General features: G+C 43.0%; 1 protein-coding gene and 1 pseudogene across 1 annotated transcript in view; one reads left to right on the top strand and one right to left on the bottom strand.

The window, feature by feature from the left end:
• The window catches only part of LOC101355882 (optic atrophy 3 protein homolog), a 56,144-nt gene that overhangs the window by 19,582 nt on the left and 19,469 nt on the right, over positions 1-17,093 (top strand). The gene's annotated exons all lie outside the window — the stretch shown is intronic.
• LOC111821496 (40S ribosomal protein S20 pseudogene) lies at positions 14,993-15,707 on the bottom strand (annotated as a pseudogene).

Below are 17,093 nucleotides of genomic sequence, written 5' to 3'. Positions count from 1 at the left end.
TCCTTCCGGTGGGCATGCTCCCTTAGTTATCATAGTTGCCCTTTATTCTTGTGTTCCTCTCAGTGTCCTCTCTTGCCCTGGTCATGTTGTGCTGACTTGTCCCATATTGTGTATTGCCTTTCCCTTCACCAATATTAACACCTGTCTTATATCTATTTGGTAATTTTCCCTCCCTCCTCCTCCCTTCCCTTGTAACTATCAAAGAAGTTTTTTCCCCTTTTTTCCTATGTGTAAACTTTTTGTTATTACTTTACAATAGTGGACTCTACAATATTTATCCTTTTGTGATTGACTTATTTCACTCAGCCTGATGTCCTCCAAATTCATCCATGTTGTGAGATGTTTTGCGGATTCGTCATTATTTTTATCATTGCGTAGCCTCCGAACATTTTTATTATGCTGTCCTGTCAAGGGAAGGAGTCCCTGGGTGGTGCAAACAGTTAACGTGCTGAGCTGCTAACCAAAAGGTTCGTGGTTTGAGTCTACTCAGAGGCACCTCAGAAGAAAGGCCTGGCAGTCTACTTCCCTAAAATCAGCTGTTGAAAACCCTGTGGAGCACAGTTCTATTATGACACACGTGAGGTCACCGACAGTTGCAGTCAACTCCATGGCAACCATAGTTTTTTATCAAGGAAACATTTTTGAGCATTTTCCCTGAGTGTGTGTGTGTGTAAAATTATTTATCAGTCACATACAGTGCTACTACATAATAGTATGAATATATTGTCTGAATTTAAAACATACACAGTAGATTAGAGGGGATGAAATTAACAATATTTTAAAAATAAAAATTTTATTTACTAAATGATTTCTGCTCTCACTAAAAGTATTCTCTTCTACAGACATGGTTAAATGACTTCTGAAACTCTTGGGGTAACCCTCAGTGAGAGTCTCATTCTTAGATTTTTTGTTCACAGCTGGCACAGCTGGCAAAGATCGAAAACTAAGATGCGAGATCCAAATGGTAGAAGTGTGTTGTGGGCTGCACTTTTTTATTCTTGCCCCTAATTATGCAAAGGCGTTTGTTGGAATTTGCTCGCTGGCGTTTTTTTTTTTTTTTTTTTTTTTAATTCTTGTGCTTTAAGTGAAAGTTTACAATTCAAGTTAGTCTCTCATACAAAAATTTTATACATACATCGTTTTGTGACACTTGTTGCTCTCCTTATAATGTGACAGCACACTCTTCCTTTCCACCCTGGATTTCCCTTGTCCATTCAACCAGCTCCTGACCTTCTCTGCCTTCTAATCCCCCCCGCACCCCGCCCCGGACAGGAGCTGCCCGTTTAGTCTCATGTATCTACTTGAGTTAAGAAGCACACTCTTCGCAAGTATCATTTTATGTCCCGTAGTCCAGTCTAATCTTTGTCTGAAGAGTTGGCCTCGGGAATGGTTTCAGCTCTGGGCCAACAGAGAGTCCGGGGGCAATGTCTTCCGGGGTCCGTCCAGTCTCAATCAAACCATTAAGTCTGGTCTTTTTACTAGAATTTGAGTTCTGCACCCCACTTTTCTCCTGCTCCGTCAGGGACTCTGTTGTGTTCCATCAGGGCGGTCATTGTGGTAGCCGGGCACCATCTAGTTCTTCTTGTCTCTCACACTGGTGTTCTTAAGTCCTCAGTCCACAGTGTCTGAGCAGGAGTCTTTTTAAGAAGCCTCAGGTGTGAGGGGATAGGAGCACTGGTGGTGCAGTGGTTAAAGCGCTAGGCTGCTAACCGAAAGGTAGGCAGTTCAAACCTACCAGTGACTCCAGGGCAGAAAGTTGTGGCAGTCTGCTTCTGTAAAGATTTCAGCCTTAGAAACCCTATGGAGCAGCTCTACTGTGTCCTATAGGGTCGCTGTGAGTTGGAATCGACTTCACAGCAGTGGGTTTGATTTGGTTTGGGGTTGCTGTGAGGGTGGGTTGATTTGCCACCAGAGAATATGCCTGGGAGTCTACTTGCCTAGATTGCAATACCCAGTGTGGAGAGTAGAGGGCACCCATGTCATCCCTTCTGCATCTGGGTCCTGCACCCTGGGGATGGCATCTGGCTGACAGGTGCTCCGAGAGGGCTCTTGAGGCCATCTCTATAGAGTACATCTCAACATCCCTAAGAAAGCTTAATTTCTTCTTTTCCTCCTCTTCCTTCATCAAAACAAAAATAACTAGAGCTTCTGATAATTTCTTCCCATGCCCCTAAGAAGCACCTTATCCACCCTTCTTTGTCTGCCCCTCTTTGAGACTCCATGGTCAGTTCCTTAGAGTCTTACCCTGATTTCTTGGCTCCCTGGGATGTGCTTCTACCCATTATTGGGGTCTTACTCCCACTTCCAGCTCTTCACTCCTCTTCTTTTTCTATCCTTTGAGCTCTAGCAACCCTATCTGAGACCCCTGAGCCTCTGTATGGCTGGTAATTTCCACAGAGCTCTCTCACTCTTTCTCTTTCCTAAGCCATCCTCTGGCTTCCAGACCCACCTTGGCCCTGCCTTTGATGAGCAGAGAGCAGTAACAATTGCCTCTGTTGAGGACCTACTGTGCGCCAGACTCCGTGCTGAGTGTGTTGCTATATATGATCTTTTGTCTTTTTAAAATTGAGTCAAATTTTATTTTATTTTTGGTTTTTAAGTCTTTTTTCCTCTGACATTCCTGGGGAGCTTTCTAAATTTACAAAAGTAAAGAATGCTTACTGTGAAAGAAAGTAAGTAATTGAAAACCCAACCAATAGTGACTTAAATCAAAAGGGTGTTTATTGTTGACCTTATAGTAAGCCCTGATGGAGGTGGCTTGGTGATACCATCAGGGATCTGAGGACTCTGTCTGTCTCTGCCGTCTTTGGGATCAGGCAATAACTCTCCTCATGGCCTCAAGAGGGCTGCCGGAGCGCCAGGCATTGTGCCTTTACATTGCAGTGTTCAAAGGGAGGAAGAGTGTGGGGTGGGCAAAGCAGGAGGTAGCCAGGGAAGTGAGGGAGAGAGTTCCTCAAGAAGGAAGATCCTTTCTCAGCAGCCCCCAGGAGACTCCCCTCATTGCTGATTGGCCAGAACTGAGCCACATACCACCCCTTGCTGTATGGGAGGTCAGGGTGGTGAGTATTGGCTTCTAGACTCTAATGGAGGCAGGGGAGGATGGAGTTAACGAGACAGTAGAAAATAAGATAAAGTAGTACTAATAATCATAAGCGCTAAGCTTGTTCTAAAGTCTTCCCATGTATTAGTTCTCACCACAACCTCACAAGGTTGTCATTACCACCACTTTACAGATGAAGAAACTGAGCAGAGTCCATAAGTAATTTGCCTGAGGGCACATGGGTAGTAGGAAGTGGAGCTAGGATTCCAGCCCAGACAGTCTGGCTCCAGTCTGCGTCCTGAACCACATGGCTGTCTGGCTCGCCTCCCAAACCCAGTCCCCACAGGCAGCTGTGCTGAGTCTCACACTAGACCCTTTCAAGTCACACCCAAGCCTTGACTGCCAGCAGCATCCCTGCAGGCCAGGGATTATGATCCCCATCTTGCATAAAAGGAATGGAGGCGCAGGGAGGTTGAGGAACTTTCCCAAGGTCACAAAGCAAGTAAGTAGCAGAGTCAAGATTTAACTCAGGACTGCTGGACTCCAGAGCTCACTAAACTCTTAACCTCCCTGCTAACTGCTTCCACTGTGTCTCATAAATTCCCAAATGCCCTTTATTCTAAGTTTCTGCAGGTCTAGGGAGCATGGGAAGCAGAGGCGATTATTATATTCTGGAGTGTGGGCATGCTGCAGTCCATTAGGAGGCTGTATAATTCACTCAGTCAGCACATCTTCATTGAGTGCTTGCTGTGGCTACAGTAGTCAACAAAAGAGACAAAAATCCCTGCTTTTGTGGAGCTTGTATATGAGGGTATTAGTCAGGGTAACTCTGGTTGCAAGCCCAATTCCAGCTAGTTTAAACAAACAAACAAAAAGCTTCATTGGCTCAGGAGACAGGCTGTCTTCAGGCGTAGCTGGATCCAGGGGCTTAGTTGATGTTGTCAGGAATCTGTCTCCATCTCTGTCCTTGCTTTTCTCTCTGGTGACAAGTTGTCCCCAACAGCCCCAGGCCTTACATCCTACCTGCTTGGTAAGCCCAGGGCACCAAGAGGTCCTTCTTTCCATTCCCAAAAAAATCAAACCTGTTGCTGTCGAGTCAATTCCGACTCATAGCGACTCTATAGGACAGAGTAGAACTGCCCTATAGGGTTTCCAAGGAACGGCTGATGGATTCGAACTGGTGATTGTTTAGTTAGCAGCCAAGCTCTTAACCACTGCACCACCAGGGCTCCATTAGTTCCAGCCAAACTCCCAGGCTGAATCTCAGTGGCCCGGCTTGAATCACAGCCCTATGCCCGAACATATCACCGTGGCCCAGGGAATGAAGTGCTGTAATGGCCCAGGCTGACGGGTAGGGAAAAGGGTCCCTGGGTGGTGCAACGGTTATGCCCTGCTACTAACCTAAACATTGGTGGTTCAAACCCACCCAGTGGTACTGTAGAAAAAAGGCCTGGTGATCTGCTTCTGTAAAGATTACCAAGAAAACCCTATGGAGCAGTTCTACTCTGTAACACCTGGGTCACCATGAGTCAGAATCAGTGGCAATGAATTTGATTTTGGGTCTTGAAGGGATGGGGTTAGCCCCTGCTGAACCCCTTGGACCAAGAGCTGGGGAGATGAGATTCCCCAAGATGCTTGGCAGGACAGAACCAATCAGTGTCCTGACTGGTGACTGATGCGCTGTGCATCACGGCTGTCTCAGGACATAATGTTGGAGGAGTCAGGCCAGGTCTGCAGGAGGCTTTCCACCCTGCTGTTCCACCCACTGTTGCAGCTGCCACAATTCCCACAATTCTGTTCGCACCTGGAACGTCACTGGGCAAGCTTTAAACTAGCCGGAACACCTCCAGGGCCAACTGGGATAGGGGCTGGCTGGAAGCTTATTTACTCTGCATAATCATTTGTTAATTTTAATAACGGCAGCTTTCCTTTATTATGCTTTCCATTATCTTAATATATTATCCTAACCACCTTATTATGGAGTTTATGATCATCCTGGTTTTATGAATGAGGAAATAGAGAAACGAGTTACTGAGGCCACACAGGATAAGTGGTCAAGTTCCACTGGCTCCGAAACTCCTCCTCTTGTGTTTAATTATTATCAGTTGATTTCTGTGTGTGTTTTTTATTGACGTAAAATGCCTGTACAATGCCAAGTACAGATCTAAAGTATGTAGTTAAAACGGAACAACCAGAACACAATTAAAGAGAATGTTGACACACACCAGTTACAAAAAATGTGACTAATGTCACTGAATACTTTGTGCAGAAATTGTCAGATGGGAACCTAACTTGCTGTGTAAGCTTTCTCCAAAAACACAATAAAATATTTTTAAAAAAATAATAAAGTATATATAGTTCATTGAGTATTGAGAAGTGCATATTCCCCTGTAACCAACATCTGAGATAGAAAACATTTCCATCACTCCAGAAACTTCCCTGCCCCCCCTTCTGTCATCTCTTCTGACTTCTCTCACCGTAGATTAATTCTTCCCATTCTTAAACTTCATATAAATGGAATCATATAATATGTACTTCGTGTCTAGCTTCTGTTCACAGGATGTTTTTGAGATATGTCCTTGTCGCTGCATGCCTCAGTAGTTTGTGTCTTTTGTTGCTCAGTAGTATTCCTGGCTGGCACAAATGGTTAAGAACTCCACTACTAGCGTGAAAGGCTGGCAGTTTGAACCCACCCAGAGGTGCCTTGGAATACAGGCCTGGCGATCTGCTTCTGAAAGGTCACAGCCTTAAAAATCCTATAGAGCAGTTCTACTCTGCACACATGAGGTTGCCATGAGCCAGAATCAACTCGAGGGTGACTAACAACGACAGTATTCTAATGTATGAATAGGCCATGAATTGTTATCCACTCAGCTGGTAATGGACAGCCAGGTTGTCCAGTTCTTGTTTTTTTTTTTTTTTTACTTTCCGAGTAAAGCTTCTGTGCACATTCTTACACAAGTCTTTATGTGGGCATGTGTTTTATTTTTATTTTTTAATTTTTATTTTTCTTAGATAAATACCTAGGAGTAAAATTTCTGAGTTATATGATAAGGGAGTTGTCTAACTTTATAAGAAACTGCCTGAAACTTTTCTAATATGGTTCCAGTGCACCACATCCTTGCCAACATTTGATGTTGTCACAGTTTAATTTTAGTCATTCTAGCGGGTGTAAAATGATAACTCATTGGCTTTTCTCTGGTGAATAGTGATGTTGAGTCCTTTTTCATGTGATAGCAAATAAACATTTCTTATCTCACACAGTTTCTGAGGATCAGGAATTTAGGAGCCACTTAGCTGGGTGGCCCTAACTCAGGGTGTCTCTGGCTCAGGGTCTCTCACGAGTGCAGTCAAACCGAAGGCTTGATTAGGCCTGGAGATTCGCTCCCCAAGATGACTCACTCACATGGTTGTTGGCAGAAGGCCTCAGTTTCTTGCTGGCTGTTGCACTCTACATCAGCCTCTCCTTTAGGCTACTCACACCCGCCTGGCAGCTGCCTTCCCCCATAGAGAGTGGTCCAAGATGGAAGAGGCGGTATCTTTTATAATCTAATTTTGAAAGTGACCTACTGTCACTTATGTCATATTCTATTGGCCACACAGACCAAACCTTGTACAATGTGGAAGGGTATAACCAAAAACCAAACCAGTTGCTGTTGAGTCTATTCCAACTCATGGCGACCCCATGTGTGTCAGAATAGAATTGTGCTCCATAGGGTTTTCAGTGGCTGATTTTTCTGAGGTAGATCGCCAGGCCTTTTTTACCAGGCGCCTTTGGGTGGACTTGACCCTCCAGCCTTTCAGTTAGCAGCCAAGCAAATTAACCATTTCTACCACCCAAGGACTCCCAGAGGGGACTATATAGAGGTGTAAGTGCCAGGAGATGATTGTGAGGGGCCATCTTGGAGGCTGGCTACCACACTTCTGTTCCTACCATGAATTACAGTTACTGAATTTTTTAGAATATTAAACCAATTTGTATTCCTCAGATGAACTCCATTTGGTCACGATGTATTATTCTTTTCACATATTGCTGAATTTGATTTGCTAATATTTTTCTGAAGTTATTAACATCTATGGTCATGAGTGATATATTCTATAAAATTATTTTCTTGTAATGTCTTTGTCAGGTTTTAATATCACAGTGTTGCTGACCTCGTGAAACAAGTTGGGAACATGTTCCCTCATCCTCTCTTTTCTGCAAGATTTTGTGTAAGATTGAAATTATTTCTTTCTTAGTTATTTGGTATAATTCTTCATCCATCTAGGCTAGTGGTTTTCTTTTAGAAATAGTTTTTAATAACAAATTCAATTTCCTTAGCAGCTATAGGGCTATTCACTATTTCTATTTCTTCTTGTGTCATAAATTGTTTTCATAAATTATGTTTTTTCAAGACATACCATATTTTGATATAAATAATTTTCACCTTCTGCATTTGTTTACTGGCTGTGGCAACACCCTCTCCCTTCCCCGCGAGGCACCCTCACAAGCGCCACCATGCCAATCGTCTTCCACATGATGCTGTAAAAAAAAAAAAAAAAATTAGCATAGCGCGTTTACAAAAATACTTCACGGGGGGAGGGTGCAGCCAGCAAACAAATGCAGAAGGCATGCATTATTTGAGTAAAAATATAGTATGTCAATCTCATATAAATTGTTGAATTTATTGGCATAAAGTTGTTCATAATTTTCCTTTGGTGCCCGTTTAATATCTGTAGGGTATATAGTGATGTTCCTGCTTTCATCCCTGATATTGGTAATGTGTTTTCTTTTCTTTCTTTTCTTTTTTTTTTTTTTTAATATCAGTCCTGCTAGTGATTTAGTAATGTGTCTTTTCAAAGAACTACTTTTTTGGTTTTGTTATTTTCCTCTCATTTGTCTGTTTTCTGTTTCATTCATTTCTGCTTGTATCCTTATTTTTTCCTTCCACCTATTTACTATGGGTTTAGTTTGCTGTTTCTAGCTTCTTCAGGTGGAATCTTAGATAATTAATTTTAAACCTTTCTTCCTTTCTTATGTAAGCTTTTAAATGTGTATTTTCCTCTAAGCACTAATTCACTGTAGCTCACAAAATTTAATATGTTGTGTCTTCGTGGTCATTCAGTTCCATATATTTTCTAGTTTCCCTTGTGAGTTCTTTGATTCATGGATTATTTAGAAGTGTGTTGTCTAAACTCCAAATGTTGGTGCTTTTCAAGATATCTTATTGGTATTGATTTCTAATTCAATTCTATGTGGTTAGTAATGACATGGTACAAAAGTTCAGATGATACACAAGGGAGTATGGTGAAAAGCACACGTTTCTCATCCCTGCCTGCCTGCCTTCATTTCTTTGTTCATTAAGAATTATTTACTGAGTACCCACTATGTGCCAGACACTTGTTTTATGCAGTAGGGGTATAGCTCCTTCAAAAGAGACCCAAGTCCCTGCCTGTTCTCTTGGAGCTGAGATTCTTCTGATAAGAGACAGATAATAAACAAGATAAGACAGTGAAATACATGATGTCTTAGATGGTAACAAGTACTAAGGAGACAAATGAAGCAGGGAAGAGGGTTTAGGTGTGATGGGTGAGGGTATGTGCTAGTTTAGGTTTGGTGTAGAGAAGGCTGGGTGTATGTTTGATCAGAGATGAGAAGAGTCTGAGGAAGTGTGGATATATGTTGTTGTCAGGTGCCGTCGAGTCAGTTCTGACTCATAGTGACCCTGTGCACAACAATGAAACCCTGCCTGGTCCTGCGCCATCCTCACATTGGTTGCTATGCTTGAGCCCATTGTTGCAGCCACTGTGTCAGTCCATCTCATTGAGGGTCTTCCTCTTTTTTGCGGACCCTCTGCTTTACCACACATGATGTCCTTCTCCAGGGACTGATTCTACCTAATAACATGTCCAAAGTAAGTGAGACATAGTCTCACCATCCTTGCTTCTAAGGAGCATTCTGATTGTACTTCTTCCAAGACAGATTTGTTCATTCTTTTGACAGTTCATGGTATATTCAGTATTTTTTGCCAACACCACCATTCAAAGGCGTCAGTTCTTCTTAGGTCTTCCTTATTAATCGTCCAGCTTTTGCATGCATATGAGGCAATTGAAAACACCATGACTTGGGTCAGGCACACCTTAGTCCTCACAGTGACATCTTGGCTTTTCAACACTTTAAAGAGGTCTTTTGCAGAAGATTTGCCCAATGCAGTGCATTGTTTGATTTCTTGACTGCTGCTTCCATGGGTGTTGATTGTGGATCCAAGTAAACTGAAATCGTTGACAACTTCAATCTTTTCTCCGTTTATCATGATGTTACTTATTGATCCAGTTGTGAGGATTTTTGTTTTGTTTATGTTGAGGTGTAATATACACTGAAAGCTGTTCTTTGATCTTCATCAGTAAGTGCTTCAAGTCCTCTTAAGTTTCAGCAAGCCAGGTTGTGTCATCTGCATAACTCAGGTTGTTAATGAATCTTCCTCCAATCCTGATGCCCTATTCTTCTTCACATAGTCCAGCTTCTTGGATTATTTGCTCAGCATACAGATTGAATAAGCGTGGTAAAAACATACAACCTTTCCTGACTTTAAACCATGCATTATCCTCTTGTTCTGTTTTAACGACTGCCTTTTGATCCATGTACAGGTTAGCAGTCAAATGCTTAACCACTGTGCCACCAGAGTTTAGAGTGGATATTAGGAAGAGCATTTCAGGCAGAAGGCACGGTGAGTGCAAAGGCCCTGTGGGTTTCAGGAGCAGTGATGCTGGAGCTGAGAGCATGAGCAGGAGAGTGGGAGGAGGGAGGTGAGAGAGGGAGCTGCCAAAGGCAACCACCAGACGCCTCCCAGAGGTGCTCTGTGCATCATCAAGCTGAAGGAGGACGTGTCTATTTTTAATTCACATAAACGGTGGCTGACTGTTCCTTCTGTTCTGTGCCCTATCTTTTCCCTCTTAGCAGTATTCCTTAAAAGTCCTTCCATATCATGCATTTAGAACTCCTAGTTCTTTTTCATAACTGACTGGTACATTGTGTAGATGTTCCAGGCCCCTGTGGGTGGACGTTTAGGTTATTTCCAGGTTATGTTATCAAAAAGCATGCTGCCGTTGGTATCCCAGCCCACACGGTACTTAGCAGGCAGCCTTCATGCTGAGTACATGACAGGGAGACTTTTAAGAGAATCTTCTAGATCTGTTTCACCTGAGCTGCCTGAGGAAAATGCTGTGTCTCCCTTCCTTCCTTTTCCAGCAGCTCTGCTCCCAGTAAAACTGTGGGTGCAGTAAAATATGAATAGAAAGGCAAACCTCTTTCCCCTTCCTAATCATTGTCTCAGGTGTAAAAACCTCCAGGATGACAAAGGAACAATTTGAAATATTGATGACAGGAAGTCTTCCTCGGGATACCTTAGCAGTTGTGTAATTGGCCCTGACTCATAGACCCCATGTACAACGGTATTGGACTGTTGTGCTCCATAGGGTTTGCACTGACTGATTTTAAGAAGTAGATTGCCAGGCCTTTCTTCCTAGTCTGTCTCAGTCAGGAAGCACCACTGAAACCTGTTCAGCATCATAGAAACACGCAAGCTTCCACTGATGGATGGGTGGTGGCTATGCAGGAGGTGCATTGGCCGGAAATCAAACCCTGTCCACCTGCAAAGCAGGTGAGAATTCTACCACTGAACCACCACTGCCCCCAAAACCAGTTGCTGTCGAGTCAGTTCTGAAGGCATGCACTTCCAGTCAAAATTTACTTTTTATGCCTAACAGTTATGCATCAAATTGTGAAACACATGCTGTTTTAATTGATGGTATACTAATAAAAATTTTATTTCTTGTGATTTTAGTTGAAAATTTTCTCAGATTGAGTTATGATTATAATTTATCTGTTAAAGAAGAGCAGGTTTATACATTTTAAAAATAAATGATGCAAGGTATTGAATTTCTATGGTATCTTTAGCCCTTTGCATACATTTAGAAGTGATGCAACGGATTTATTATTTTTATTGTAGTAAATACATATATATAAGAAAACATTTGCCATTTCAAAAGTTTGGACATTTATTTATTTTAATTAATTTTAATATATAATTTTATTTATTTTGTTGTTGAGAATATACACAGCAAAACATATGGTAATTCAACAGTTTGTACATGTACAATTTGGTGACATTGATTATATTCTTCGAGTTGTGCAACCATTCTCACCCTCCTTTTCTGAGTTGTTCCTTCCCCATTAACATAAATTCACCGCCCTCTAAGATCCCACCCAATCTTTTGAGTTGCTTTTGTCCATGTGATCCAGTTTAAATAGTTCTTAAAAGAGCATAATGCTCAAGGCAGGTAATTTTTTCTTTTCTTTTTTATTATTATACTTTAGGTGAAGGTTTACAGAACATATTAGCTTCTCATTAAACAGTTAGTACACATATTGTTTTGTGACATTGGTTACCAACCCCACGACATGTCAGTACTATCCCTTCTTGACCTTGGGTTCCCTGTTACTATCTTTCCTGTCCCCTCCTGCTCAAGGCAGACATTTTTTACTAGTTAAGCTGGATGATTGTTTGGTTTTAGACCACTTCAGGGGATATTTTTGGTTTAAGGTTTAAAGATTATCTCAGGACAATAGTTTCAGGGGTTCATCCAGCCTCCATGGCTCCAGAAAGTCTAGAGTCCGTGAGAATTTGAATTCTTGTCCTACTTTTTCTCCCTTTTAATCAGGATTCTTCTATGGAATTTTTGATCAAAATGTTCGGTAATGGTAGCCAGGCACCATGCAGTTGTTCTGGTCTCATGGCAAAGAAGGCAGCTGCTCATGGAGGCAATTAGCCATACATTCCATATCCTTTTCCTGTTCCTGATACTCTTTCTTCCTCTGTTGTTCCAAGCAAATAGAGACCTCAGATTTATTTTTAAATGTCAGTATCTGTCATATGCCAGAAGTTATGATCCTTGCAGTTATTTAAACTTAGGGTGAAAAAATTGCTATGACAAGTTGAGAGTATATAAAGAGTGTGCATAGTTCTTTAAAATTTTTTTGAGCATGTACATGAACAACAAGGAGTGTACACTAAACAAATTTGTTGTTGTTGTGTGCTGTTGAGTGGATTCTGACTCCGCGACCGTATATGACCAAGTAGAACTGTCACATAGTGTTTTCCAGGCTGTATTTTTTATGGGAAGGAATCCTGGTGGCACAGTGGTTAAGTCCTCAGCTGCTAACCGAAAGGTTGGTGGTTTGAATTCACCCAGCGGCACCTCAGAAGAAAGGCCTGGAAATCAGCTTCTGTAAGACCACAGCCATTGAAAACCCTATGGAGCACAGTTCTACTCTGAAGCACATGGGGTTGCCATGAGTCAGAATCGACTCAAATAGTGACAGATTTTTTTGTTTTTTTTTTTTAAATCAGACTATGGATAGTGTGTAAGGTATTTCCTGGCTTTTTATGGTTTTTATAAACAGCATTGCATGATTGATGAGGCAGGTGAGACCTAAGTTCTGGCTTAAGTTCCCAGAAGTGGAAATACTGACTCAAAGGTTGTGCACTGAACTATGTTTGTGCAAATGTTTGAGAGAGCCATTTCCTCAATCTGGCCCCCGGAGGGCTGTTTCTTTTTTATCTTTTTCTTTTGAACTAGTTTTAAACTGAAGAAAAGTTGCAAAAATAGTATAGAGAGTTCCTGCGTGCCCTTCACCCAGCTGCCTTTCCCATGGTACCATTTTAATGTAACCATACTAGGTAGCTGGCTAGCTAGCTGCAGTTGAGTCAGCTCTGACTCATGGTGACTGTATGTACAACAGAATGAAGTGTTGCCCGGTCCTGTGTCATCCTCAAGATCGCTGGCATGTCTGAGTCCATCGTTGTGGCTATTGTGCCAGTCCTTCTCACCGAGGGTTTCCCTTGCCCTTGTTGGCCTTCTATTTCATCAAACATGATGTCCCCCTCTAGCAAGTGATCCCTCCTGATTACGTGTCCAAAGCAAGTGAGTCAGAGGAAATGTTCTGTTGTGATCCATAAGGTTTTCATTGACTGATTTTCTGAAGTAAATCACCAGGCCTTTCTTCCTAATCTGTCAGTCTGGAAACCCCGCTGAAATCTGTCTATCGTGGGCGACCCTGTTGACATTTGAAATACTGGTGGCATAGCTTCCAGCATCATAGCAATATGCAAGTCACCACAGTATGGCAAACTGACAGAAGGGTGGTGGATAACCATAGTACAATGATTAAAACCAAGAAGTTAACATTGGTGCAATACCATCAACTAAACAAAAATCCAAACTCGTTGCCGCCAAGTCGATTCCGACTCATAGCTACAGACCTAATTCTGATTTCACCCGTTTTTCCACTAATGGTCGTTGTCTGTTCCAGAATTTTATCCAGTATCCCATGTTGCGTTTAGTTGTCTTGTCTCTTTAGTCTCTTTCAATCTGTGACAGTTCTTCAGTCTTTTTGTTTGTTTGTTTTAATTGTGCTTTAAGTGAAAGTTTACAGCTCAAGTTAGTCTCTCATACAGAAATTTATGCACACATATAGGGAGAGCTAGTTGCTCTCCCTATAATGTGACAGCACACTCCTCCTTTCCACCCTGGATTTCCCGTGTCCATTCAACCAGCTCCTGTCCCTCTCTGCCTTCTCATCTCGTCTCCAGACAGGAACTGCTCATTTAGTCTCTTGAACTAAGAAGCACTTTCTTCATGAGTATCATTTTATGTCTTATAGTCCACTCTAATCTATGTCTGAAGAGTTGGCTTCGGGAATGGTTTCAGTTCTGGGCTAACAGAGACTCCAGGGGCCATGTCTTCCAGGGTCCCTCCAGTCTCAGTCAGACCATTAAGTCTGGTCTTTTTACTGTATTTTGAGTTCTGCACCCCACTTTTCTGCTGCTCCTTCAGGAACTCTCTTTTGTGTTCCCTGTCAGGGCAGTCATTGGTGGTAGCTGGGTGCCGTCTAGTTCTTCTGGTCTCAGGCTAATGGAGTCTCTGGTTTATGTGGCCCTTTCTGTCTCTCGGGCTAGTATTTTCCTTATATCTTTCGTTTTCTTCATTCTCCTTTGCTCCAGGTGGGTTGCGACCAATAGATGCATCTTACATGGCTGCTTGCTAGCTTTTTAAGACCCCAGATGCCACCCACCAAAATGGGATGCGGAACATTTTCTTAATAAACTTTGTTATGCCGGTTGTCTTCAGTCTTTCTTTACCTTTCATAACCTAGACCCTTTTGAAGAGTACTGGTCAGTTAATTTGTATAATGTCCTTCCATTTGGATTTGTCTGTTGTTCTTGCATGATTGGAAGGAGGGTGCATTTGTGGCAGGTATATCACAGAAATGATGGTGTGTCCTTATCGGTGCACCGTATTGGGGTTCATGATGTCAGTATGTCTTATTATGGGTGATGTTCACACTGATCACTTGGTTAAGTTTTTGTCTGCTGCTTTGGCCACTTCAGAGTCACTGTCTTTTTATTTGTAGTTAACAAATAGCTTGAGGGAGGCACTTTGACACTATGCCAATCCTGTTTCTCCTCAAACTTTTGGCCACTTGTGTTAGCATCCATCGGTGGATCTGTTGTTGTTGTTAGGTGCCGTCGAGTCAGTTCTGACTCATAGCAACCCCACATACAACAAAATGAAACACTGCCTGGTCCTGCGCAATCCTCACCATCGGTGCTATGCTTGAGCCCATTGTTGCAGCTCAGTCCATCTCGTTGAGGGTCTTCCTCTTTTTTGCTGACCCTCTGCTTTACCACGCATGATGTCCTTCTCCAGGGACTGATCCCTCCTGATAACATGTCCAAAGTATGTGACACGTAGTCTCACTGTCCTTGCTTGTAAGGAGGGTTCTGGCTGTACTTCTTCCACGACGGACTTGTTTGTTCTTTTGGCAGTCCATGGTATATTCAATATTCTTTGCCAACACCACAATTCAAGGACATCAGTTCTTCTTCGGTCTTCCTTAGTCATTGTCCAGCTTTCTCATGCATATGAGGCGATTGAAAAACCATTGCTTGGGTCAGTGGATCTAGTCTGCAACAAGTATTACTTTGATGTTCACCTCATTGGTGATTTTCTGTTTTCCTCTTTCCTTCTCCATTTGTTCATTGGAATCCCACCGTAAGAAGCGCGGTCTCTTCTCTTTTTACATTTTTATTTTATTTTTTTAGCAACTGATAAGCAGTTTATTAAAATAGTTGATATAAGCCTCTGCAGTGGTAACTTCAACCCCTGCTCCTGGCTCAGTACTGATGGAAGTGATTTGCTTAATGATCTAGGACTGTGCAAGTCGATGAGTCACTTGTGGAGTCTCATCTGGAGATGATCGCGGGTCTTAGTACCTTCACCACAAGGCGTTTTCCTCCTAGTGATTCTAGGGTCTTGGTAGGCATCCAAACCAGTCCCTTCACTTTGAGGTTCTTCTCCTTTGTGCCTGTAATCAAGTCAGCATCCACCTTCTCCGGGGATTTCACGATGTGGCTGGTTAGAGTCATTCTAATCCAGTGAATGGCCCCCTGGGTTCCGAAGGTGTCTTTCCGGTGTCTTTAAACACTGTGGCTGTGGTGCGGCTTCCTGACTGACTTGTTCCCCCTTGAGGGCTGAAGTGGTGAGTCAGGAGCCGATGCCGGCCGACCTTACACCCGGCAGCGGCGACCGTGTATTCCTCAAAGAGCTGGGAGGTTGTTTTTAACATCTCTTCCTCTAGTGAGGGTGGCAGGGCTCTTGGAGGAAGTGCAGACTAGACCTGAGTCAGACCTGGCCTGACTCCAAGCCTGTGGCCTTGGCATTCGCAGGAGGAAGAGGAAGCGTTGGAGATTGCCAATGGATGCCTCATCTCCCGGGCCTCTGGACTCCCAAGTATATTTTCTTTCATTGCCCCCTCCCCCATCCCTGCCCAATAAAAGCTTTCCATTTTGAGATTCACTGACTTCACTCTGGGCCTAATTATAACAACAACAGCTACCGTTTATGGAAGCCCTAGGAATGGAGCGAGGCACAGTATTGTTGGGTCTCATGATAGCCCTTATGGGTTGGGATTATTATCATACCCATTTGATAGAGGAAGAAACTGAGGCTCGGAGAGGGAGCATCACCTGCCTAGGTCACAAAGTGAGCCAGAGTTGGCGCCAGGACTCCAGCCTGGGAACCCCTGACTGCACATTGCTAGCTTCTACCCTGCAGGTTCCCTGTATCATGGAGCACGAGGGAGCCAGCAGAGCATCTGTCTCCCACCTTCATCTTAGGCCATGACCGGGCTAGGAGACCCAGTGGCCCTCAAGGCTCCTAATCTTAGAGCCTGTCCATAGCATTGTACCCAGTTCTCCCCTCATTTCCCTCAGAACCCCAAATGTCTCCACTGTGATGGGCACCCAGCAGACAGCCCGGCCCTGCCCTCCTGGGGCTCACAGACACAGAGTGGGCAGGGCAGGCATGGAGGAACCTCTTGGAAGACAGAGAGGACTTCCTGGAGGAGGGGGAAATTGAAGCTGAGACCTGAAGCATGAGGAGGAGAGAAGCAGGGGAAGGAGGAAGGAGGGGAGAATATTCTAGACAGAGGGAGGAGCATGTGAAAAATCCTGACGGTAGATGGAGCATGGTGCATCTGGGAAACAGAAAGGTCATTATGTTTTAATCTTAGATTGATGTCAAGTGTGCAAACTGAGCTACACATTGGCAGAGGCCGGCTCATGTAGGATCTTGCTGATCCCAAGTACCCCACATGTGGCTCACAGATGCCAATGAACCTGTCACAGAAATTAAGCCAGTTAATTCCTTATATTGGTGTACTGATTTACATTTAGTCTTATTTTTGAAAGTAATACATGCTCAGTGTATAAAACTTTGAAAACACAGAAAAGAGGAAAGAATAAAATAAAAATTGCTGTAATGCACTCCATCTCTTAGCATTTTTGATAAAAGTTCTAGTTTCTTTTCTGTGTGAATATATATCTTAAACATTTAATTTTTTACATATTTGGAATCTCATGAGAGCCCTTTTTGTAGCGTTTAAAACATTATTAGCAATGTGGGACCAGAGAAGAGGAAACAGCTCGCTCTGCTGGGTAGAATGGTGTCTGTC

This window comes from Trichechus manatus, unplaced genomic scaffold (genome assembly GCF_000243295.1).
Source record: "Trichechus manatus latirostris isolate Lorelei unplaced genomic scaffold, TriManLat1.0 scaffold00087, whole genome shotgun sequence".
NCBI classification, from domain to species: Eukaryota; Metazoa; Chordata; class Mammalia; order Sirenia; family Trichechidae; genus Trichechus; species Trichechus manatus.
The sequence above is the reverse complement of the archived record's forward strand: the minus strand, read 5'-3'. Positions and strand labels throughout refer to the sequence as shown.